Source organism: Orbicella franksi, chromosome 5, assembly GCF_964199315.1.
Source record: "Orbicella franksi chromosome 5, jaOrbFran1.1, whole genome shotgun sequence".
Lineage (NCBI taxonomy): Eukaryota > Metazoa > Cnidaria > Anthozoa > Scleractinia > Merulinidae > Orbicella > Orbicella franksi.
In genome coordinates, this window is record NC_138149.1 from 12,054,889 (window position 1) to 12,064,595 (window position 9,707).

General features: G+C 38.2%; 1 pseudogene across 1 annotated transcript; it reads left to right on the top strand.

Annotated features, from left to right (window-relative positions):
* Window positions 1-1,446: 1,446 nt before the first annotated feature.
* Window positions 1,447-7,604, top strand: LOC145487756 (perlucin-like protein; annotated as a pseudogene). Its single transcript, XR_014049448.1, has 3 exons — window positions 1,447-2,032; window positions 6,607-7,009; window positions 7,450-7,604. The product of XR_014049448.1 is annotated as a perlucin-like protein (transcript).
* The last annotated feature ends 2,103 nt before the right edge of the window (window positions 7,605-9,707 follow it).

Here is a 9,707-nt window from a genome sequence, read left to right on the forward strand (position 1 = left end):
TTTTAGAAAATTAGAGAAAAAAAAGGTTTCCTTTTTCTCCTAACTGATCAGTATTGTTAAATGCCGGATTCCAAGCCTTTACGGATATCGGCATTTTGTTTCGGTCGGGCCTCTATTTTGCCCACGTCATTGTTACAGTATTTAACACTGTTCTGCAGTTTATCCGTCAGGCGTTTTCTAATTGTAACAGAAACACACGCTCATGGCGATAAAACGCGATCTCGCGTTCTGTAGACGGATTGCTGTCTTTGCTGCATTTCTTCATTTGGTGTTAGGTGAGTTTGATTTCTTGACAATGCCAGCTGAGGTACATCTTTTTGGTTGAAGCATCGCAATGCAGCCGCGTATATAAATACTTTTCTGATTCGATCTGAGGCATATAGCCCAATCATGCTCGAAACATATCTGTTATAGTGTGTTTTCTCATCACATTAGTTATGATAACGTCAGATCGATCTTACGTTACTTGACAACTTTTATCTCAATGAGAAGGAAGTAACGAATTTTACTTCCTAAAGAGTGGTTGTGTGATTCATTGATTCAACTTTGATAGTTGTCAGTGATGTATCAGAGAATAGCCTATCTAATTGCTTGATCTAAAGGCAATAACACCAGTTTACAAATGTAATAAAGAATTGGTTCATGCTTAACGTGCGTATATCGAGTTATGGATGCACTCGGGAAGTTTGGAGAGCACAAAAGAAGTGTAAGAGCAACTCTAATATCTTGAGTGCTCTCCAAACTTCCCAAGTGCATCCATAATTCGATATGCGCACAGCTAAAAGCATGAATTCACCAATTCTTCATTAACATGGCGACAACATCTTGGGCGCTAACAAATGATTTATTTGTGATTGACTACAAATTTCTCACAATGCACGGTGAAGAAAAACAAAGGTCATTAGGATCTTAACACGTCACAATCAGTGGAGCAACGGTTGAGCGAAAAGGCTTAACCTGGTTTCTAAAATTGTCAATGAAAAATTCGCTATTTGATACCTTTGTACAGCTCATAAATTTGGCTAACAATTGATTTCGCACTGACCTGAAAATGAAAATTTTGACGGACCTTCCGTTTTTGGAAAGTAGAGAAAAAAAGGGTTTCCTTTTTCTCCTTAATCATAAGTATGCAATTGTACGGGTCCGCAAATGATCCCAGGACCGCAAATGATCCCGGATCGTAAATGATCCCCATATTGGACCGCAAATGATCCCGGTCAAAAATAAGGAATGGCATGGATTTATATCAGAGGAAGGTGACAACATGTATTAAAAAAATACAAAGTAAAAAATATGTTTTATCATTTTACAAAAACATATTCCTTAGTTGCTGTTTTGTTGTTCGAAGGGTATAGTTCGTTTTCACTGTCACGCAATAACAAAAAATTAGATCGAAAACCATGCAATGGAGAAAGCTAATAAATTGCGATGTACGTTGTACAAGATAACTAAATACGACATGTCTCCAATGTAGCGTATGTTGCATTGAATCTGGTCATAGTTTTACTGAGAATTGCAAAGAAATGCAAGCCAAGTCGTGTTTTGATGATTGAGGGGTGCAATTCATAGCATCACAGTTAGCAACAAAATTTAGTCGAAAGTATGAAAAAAAGCAAGTTGTAAGCCATTATAATTATTTAGTATTCACGTACGCTAATTCTCTATCCACACTATTCCACCATCCATGCCATTCCTTATTTTTTGATCGGGATCATTTGCGGTCCAATATGGGGATCATTTCCGGTCCTGGATCATTTGCGGTCCAATTTGGGTAACATTAGCGGTCCGGGATCATTTGCGGACCCGAATATTGTTAAATGCTGGATTCCAAGCCTTTACGGATATCGGCATTTTGTTTCGGGCGGGCCTCTATTTTGGCCACGTCATTGTTACAATATTTAGCACTGCTCTGCAGTTTATCCATCAGGCGTTTACTGATTGTAATAGAAACACGCGCTCATGGCGATAAAATTCGATCTCGCGTTCTGTAGACGGATTGCTGTCTTTGCTGCATTTCTTCATTTGGTGTTAGGTGAGTTTGATTTTCTTGGCAATGCCAGCTGAAGTACATCTTTTTGGTTGAAGCACTTTAAAAAGGATTCCAATTGAAAATAAGCTTATATCGCCGACGCAACTTCTTAATTTTCATAGCAAACGCAACAACAAAAGTCACTTACCGCAAGTTGGCAATTCAGTTCGGTCAGTGTAAATCTTCTTGGCAGGCAGAAACTTGCAGCAAAAGTTGTGAAGACTGAACTGAACTGATCTTTCCGGTAGATCAACGAATCAACCACTTTTTCCCGCTGTGTTTACCGTTTTGTAATTTCTCTTAACACTCAGGCACGTTTGATTTCTCTCGTTCATCACCTGACCAAATCATGTGACTTTACTTGCGCGGCTGCACAGCATCACATCGCGCGAATTTTGAAACATGATTGAAAAGTTCTGCAGTCTTCAGAGTCAATTTGTCGGGTACTTTCGCCTCCTTTTTATAGCCCTCGTTAGCTTTCGTTCACGGCATTGTTCGGTATTATTTCACCTCCTTTCTCTAGCCCTTGACTCGCTATATTTCACGGGATTGTTCAGTACTATTTCGCCTCCTTCCCCAGTACTGGCCCGCTCTTTTTCGCGATCTCCTTCGCTACTTCTTTGCCTGTTAATTCTTCTGTTTTTTTGCTTCAGGGCAACCCTATCTTAAAAATATTAGATGAACCTCCGCTATCGTTTGTCGACATAACAAATAGAAATGAGTTTTCTTTTCTTTAAAAATCCCGCCAAGAAAAATGGCATTCTTCCGCTACAAACCGAGGGTGCATGTTTCTGTCAACCTATTAGCTGGAGTATGGCCGCCATGTTGGGCAACTCCGCCGCCGCCGCCGCCGCCGTCGTCGTCGTCGTCGTGCGTACGCGCCCACGAGCAATACCGCTAGCTATGAAAACCATGAGAAAATCCATTCATGGGTTTCCTTGTCTTTCCCATATGAGTATGGGGCTCCGCTTGGCGGCCCTTCAGGCCACCGGGGCTCCGCTAAAATTACAAGGATAAAATATAAACTTGCTGGTAAACAGCCACACATCACGCAAAGAACTTGCTGGTAAACAGCCACGCCACACACAAAGGACTTGATGGTAAACAGCTACATAACAAGACCTTGCTCGTAAACAGTTACGTCATATTGTTAGGGGACGACCTTTGAACTTTCAGGGGCTAACGAGGAATGTGTGGGCGATTCAAGTTGAGCATGAATTTTATTTATTTTCGGACCCTAAACGCTCAAGATATATCTTTCTCAGCCCTTCATGGATCATGATTTTCTTTTCTCGTTATATCAGTATGTATTTTTTTTGTTCTAAAAGTAGCCTGGATGACGTTTTCAACACAACTACTCACCCCACTCCCCTCAGTAGAACATTTTGCATAGCTTGATCAGCCTGCCAACCAGCCATCCAGCCTCCGGCCTGAGGAACACCTCGCTTGTCGGTTACCTAGGTCGGACATAGCATGTCCTCCAAAAAAGCGTAGTTACGTAGTTGTGCATCCTTTCAAGCATAATACTTGCTTGAGTTTTTGAACGGAAGCAAAAATCTAGCCATGGTTCATCCAGGGGTACAAAAGTAGCCCTGGATTCAGTCATTCTAGTTAGTTATACGGGTATTCAGCATTCCGTTCGATCAATCTCATGCTCAGTCGTTGTTTAGTATACGGAAATTCTTATCAAACCTCTGGTACGATCATTTTTATTCATTTCGGGAAGACATAAAGTGCTTTATTTTGCCCAATTGGCAGATGTTACCACAGTAGTCTTCCTTGTTTTAAGAGAGTTCGTTCAGTAAAAGGCGCGCGTTGATGGTCAGGAAGGCTTTCGTGTTCTCTTTTGGGCAAAATCTACGGGTTTACCAGGGAATATCATATGCAGTCAATTAAGCGAGAACTTCTTGGCCAGCTGAGTTTGCATGGTTGGTACTGTGACTAGAGCAGCATCTTTGATTTTGGTTTTCTTTCGCTTTCGTTTTCATTTTTGTTTTGAGTTCAGAAGGCGCTTTTCTTAGGACGGGCCTAAACTATCCGTCAAATTGTACAGTTTTTTAATGGTTATTTAAAAACTCAGTAGAGTGCAATTTAAGCGCATTAGATCATATACCCATGTATTCTACGCTATAGAAATAATAAACTTATGTTATGTTATGTTTAATTTGGTCTGAAATCATATGCTTGATTTAATAAAAAAGAAACGAGAGTTCGATTTGAAATTACGAGTATGATTTCAGACCAAAACTGTATGACACGAAGTTCAATTGCCACTTTATAACGTCCAGTTTGAAATCACACCTTTAATCGCTCATAGTAATTACAGCAAGTTGTTCAGTAGTGATATTTTATTGTTCCACCTACAGTTTGTTAAAGAAGCAAAAGCCGGAAATGCTTTTACATCTTATATGCTAAACGGTAAAAGATGCAGTTTAGAGCAAAAAAAAAAAAAAAAAAAAAAAAAGAAAAAAAAAATAGTTCAATAAATTGAGCTGGCTTTCAAGCAATCCGATTGGCTATTTTAAACAAGCCTTGAAATCCGACTGGTTGTTTAGTTTGAGTATTTCATCCTCATTGACTGGGAAAAAGATGCATGCGATTTAGAGCCAATCAGATCGCAAGGATCACTGGTGATTTCAAAATAAACGTAATAAAGTTTTAAAACTCAATAGAACGGATCAGTGTTTAATCAGCTTTTTCAAGCACTTCACTGTAATCACTTGAATTTAAAATTTACAAAAGATCCAATATTTCATCACAACAGTGAATTAATTTTCCATCAAGTCCTTCAAGTGAGCTTAATTAAACTGCAAAAATTGACTGGATTGATGAAGTCAGAATTGGACCTCTGTTCTTCCCTTGAAATATCTCTAGCCCTCTATAATGATACTTGTTGAGCAAAATTTTTCAGTTAGTGCACCGAGCTTTAAAATTTGTGAGGTATAATTATAACCTGTACAATCCATTCAATATCCAACGACATTCGACCAAGCCACAAATTGGCGATTTTGCAAAAAGAATATGCATTAATTTGCCTTTTTTGTCCCTCATGGAAATTTCCCATCGACTAAAAAGGGATTTGACTTCTGGTGAAGCCACACCTTTATTTAAATTAGAGTGGTTGGTAGCTCGATAACAAAAAAACACACACCTGCTAGACAGTACATCATAACCATTACTCAGAAGGACCTTAATACAATGTGAGTAAATGAGTACATGTGCATTATAGATTACCTAGAGACTAGGGCAAGCCTGAAAATTACTTAAATTTGTGAGGTACAAACATAACCTGTACAAAGCGTTCAATATCCAACAACTCTCTACCCGTCCACAAATTGGCAATTTTGCAAAAAAAATATGCATCAATTTACATTTTTTGCCCCACATGGAAATATGCGTGTCGAATTCCCGTCAACTGTAAAGGTATTAGACTTCTGGTGAATCCTGGTTGGCTCATTAGCTGATAGCTCGACCACACCTTTGTTTAAATTAGGGGTGGGTGGAATCTGGTGAATTCATCAGGTATTCTTTTTACCTCTTCTCCCTTTCGGTAGCCTGCGAGCAGGCTCACGTTGGAGCGAGACGAGAAAGTGAGCCTGCTCTAATCTCTGCAAATTTTTCATTTACACCCCGGAAACCGCAGAAAAAATAAGCCAACTAATTTTCACTGGAAGTACGAACTTTGGCAGCTCAGATTTCTCGGGAAAATTGCAAATATTTTTTCATAACAACATGGAGGCCTGATATCCATTTTTGATCAACTTTTGCCGAAGAAAAACCGTCAGAGCTTATGACTGGCGAGGACATACACTTCATTCCAGGTGATCTTGCTTTGGTATTTTGTTCTTTGATGATGCTGGTAATCGGACAAACGCCTTCGTGTTGTTTTGTTGCCTCTTGCAATCACTTACGTTTGTTATATTTAATTCTTGCCATATGCAGTCGGCAACACAACAAATACGTCTTGATTGATTAGCATACTTTCAGCTGTATTTCCTGCTCCCTCTTTGGTTTGAAATTTAACCAGAATTATTAAAACATCAGTGATGCGCTCCTCATCAAACATAATGGATTGACAGTTTTCTCGCATTTTCCGCTTTTCGACCAATGGTATTTAACTTCACTCAGGCGAAGCAGAAATGAAAAAATTTCAGAGATCAAGGCAGGGTAACTTTTCCCTCTTCAACAGACTCCTTCCCGCCGGATCGCTTTGCCCTTCGCCCCTCGCGCGCGTGACTCAACGGTGAACCTGCTCGCCGGATACCCTTTCGAAAAAACAACAACAACAAAAACCTATTAGGTAGTACATCATAACCATTACACAGAAGACCTTAACACACAGAGAGTACATATACATTATAAGTTGCCTGAAGACTGGGGCGAGCCTGAAAATTACTTTATTTCTTCTAGTGCAACCCAAGAGCATATAAAGCATTTGTTCCCTAGCTCTTCGTTTGGTGATAAATTTGAGCGTTATTAGTTGAAAGACGGGAGGTGCTGTTCTCCATTCATGTACTGATACCCATCTCTTTTGACTTAAAGTTAACTGAGTTGTGTTTTGAAATTTGTATTCCAAGCCTTAGATTGTCCAAGTGGCTGGTATGGATATGGCAACTCTTGTTACATGTTTGTTATCCAGTCCTCGTCAATGCGAGGTCTCAATTGGGAAAATGCTCGCAGAGACTGACGGTTTTGGTGGAGACCTTGTTAGTATAGCAAACTACTCAGAAATGAGCTTCGTTTACGGTAAATCTTCAAAAGTTTGGAATCAGTATTACTGGATTGGGCTCAATGATCGACGCAATGAAAGCTTATTTGTTTGGAATGATGGTACACCTTATAATGCCTCAGTGTATAAAAACTGGTTTTCAGGGGAACCAACTAATCGCGCTGGTGAAGACTGCGTTGTGTTGTATAAACCACGCTGGAATGATTTAAACTGTGAAACGGAGTATGGCTATATCTGCGAAAAACCCAAAGGTAATTTGAAACTACATATCAATCACAGTATGGCATCTTGGCCTTGAGTACAGAGGTACCTTGTAGATACTGTAGGTTAAAATGTATTTCGGGTCAGATTGATTTCAAGGTAAGTTTCAAAGGAAATGAAAGCAGGACTGTGTTTGCATGGTTTATTCAAGAAAGGAACGTATGTCGGTATGAAGCAGCCACATGGAGATTGGGAACTTTTCGTGACTTAAGGGCCAAAGAATTTGCTTTAAGGAAATAAAATCACTCGGGTATGAAAACCTATACTGAGCGTTTTGCTTAAGGGTCTGTAGCTGGATAATGTGGGAGTTACCGATGGCGGAGGGGGGGGAGGGGGACTGATGGAAGAGCTACATGACAACTTATAAATGTGATAAAGAAATAATTTTTTTTCTTCTTTTCACAATGTACATTAATTTTTTTTTTGTTAGGACCTCCTATGCTTAACGTGACTCCTGTTACCCCTTCAGTCATATCTGGTGAGTTAATTATTTTGTGTACTTTTCTTCAGGATATATGGTTCATTAACTTCAATAGAGTGGCCTTTATAGATAAGTCTTTTTTTATACTATATTTTTCTTATTAGAAAATATCAATCAAGTACTTAGAACTATTAATCTATGATTGAACTTCAAAAAAGGGTATGGCATGATTAACTGCGAGTCACTAAAAATGTGAGCCCGATGTTTTGCGAAAATGTGCTGTGTGATAGAAGTGTAACACTTCACAATTTTGTAAAGAACGCGTCTGTGTGTTATGTAGCTTTTTCGATACCAGAAGAAAAAGTGGGGTATCCGCACGACTGCTAAATACGAGCCAATCTATTCATTTAATTATTGTTTCTTTTTTTTTTTTTTCACGTCCTTACTCTTTTTCACTGTAGTTTTTGTATCAGTGTGCACAGAGAATTGATAACATTTCCATTACTGCATGAACTTTATAACATCCTAGAATTGAAACTAAAATAGACGCAATATCAATCTTGCTTTTTGTTTAACCAAAGAGGATGCTTAACACAAATCTAAAATAATTATTATTTATGAAAAAATATATATTTCTAACAAATCTAGAAATAAGCCAACGGTTTATTGGAATAATTGTTTTCATAACGACTTGATAATGGTACTTTTGACTGGACCTTCCTTTTTTGGAAAAGTAAGGAAACAACGTTTTCCTTCCCCTTATTCCCTAATTCCCCTAAACCTTTTTGAATACCGGTGTTTCTCGTAAGACGGCGTGATTTCATAGTCGAACGAGAGTTCCATTTAGAATAACGGGTACGATTGCAGACCAAAATTGCATTACACGAAGTTTAATTGATACATTATCATGTTAATTTTGATATCAAACCTTTAATCCCCGATATATTGTAAATACTGGCCTTTGGTCAGTAGCAATATTTTATTGCTCTACATACAGTTTGTTAAAAAGGGTAAGTAGTTTTACATCTCATATGCAAATCAGAAAAAGATGCAATTTAGAGCAAAAAATAGTGCAACTCAAGAATAAATTGCGCTGGCTCTCAAACAATTTCATTGGCTACCTCAAGTAGGTCCTGAAATCTGATTGCTTGTTTAGTTTAAGTGTTTCATCCTCATTGCCTGGGAAAAAGATGTGATACGTGAATAAATCTCACTGCTGAGAACCAATCAGATTGCAAGGATCACTGGTGATTTCAAAATGGATGCAACAAAGTTTTAAAATTCAATAGAATGGATCAGTGATCCTTGCAATGAAAGGTTAGGGATAATTTTCAAGAACATGAACACGTAGGCTCCCCAAGAATCGATTGAGGAAATATATAACCGATCCATTTTATAAACATTCCAACAACTTTTGGGTCCTTTGGTAAATTAAACATTTCCCGAAAGTCATTGGAAGATCAATCAGGAATGAGTTAATCACCTTAGTCAAACACTTCACTAATCACTTACATCGGAGTTTCACAAATGTACAATTATTTCATCATAACAGTGAATTGACATTCCATCAAGTCCCTCAAGTGAGCTTAATTAAACTGCAAAAATTGACTGGATCGATGAAGTAAGAATTTACCGATTACTTGAACATAGGCTTTAATTTGGTAAATTATTTCATCATCCGCGTTACCTTGAGGCAGAGTTGACAGAATTATGTAATCCGAAGAGAATTTCTGAAAAAATAATAAGAAGTTAGGATAATGGTTGTACGAGCTTAGTTCCTCCAAGACAAACAGCAATAGAAAATTTAACTTATATTTACATGCTCAGGCAAGGGAAAAGTTAATTGGACCTTTTTTGTGCTCTTACAGTATCTCAAGCTCTCTATAATGATATTTGTTGTGCAAAATAATTTAGCTGGTGCAACGTACCTTAAAGTTGGTGAGGTATAATCATGAACTGTACACAACATTTAATATCAAACAACATTCGACGTTTTTCTTTTGTATTAGCCCTGCAAATATCATATATAATTATCTAATGGCAGAACAGAGGTTACTGGAATTGAGGATGTTTTGGTGGTTCTCCCAATGAATTTCGGAAAGTGTTTAATTTACCAAAGGACCCAAAATTTGTTAGAATGTTTATAAAATGGATCGGTTTGAGATTTCTTCGGCTCGATTCTTAGGGAGCCTTCGTTTTCATGTTCTTGAGAATTATCCCTAACCTTCTTTGAACCTAGCGTAGATCTGCGTAGAGTATTTATTTTG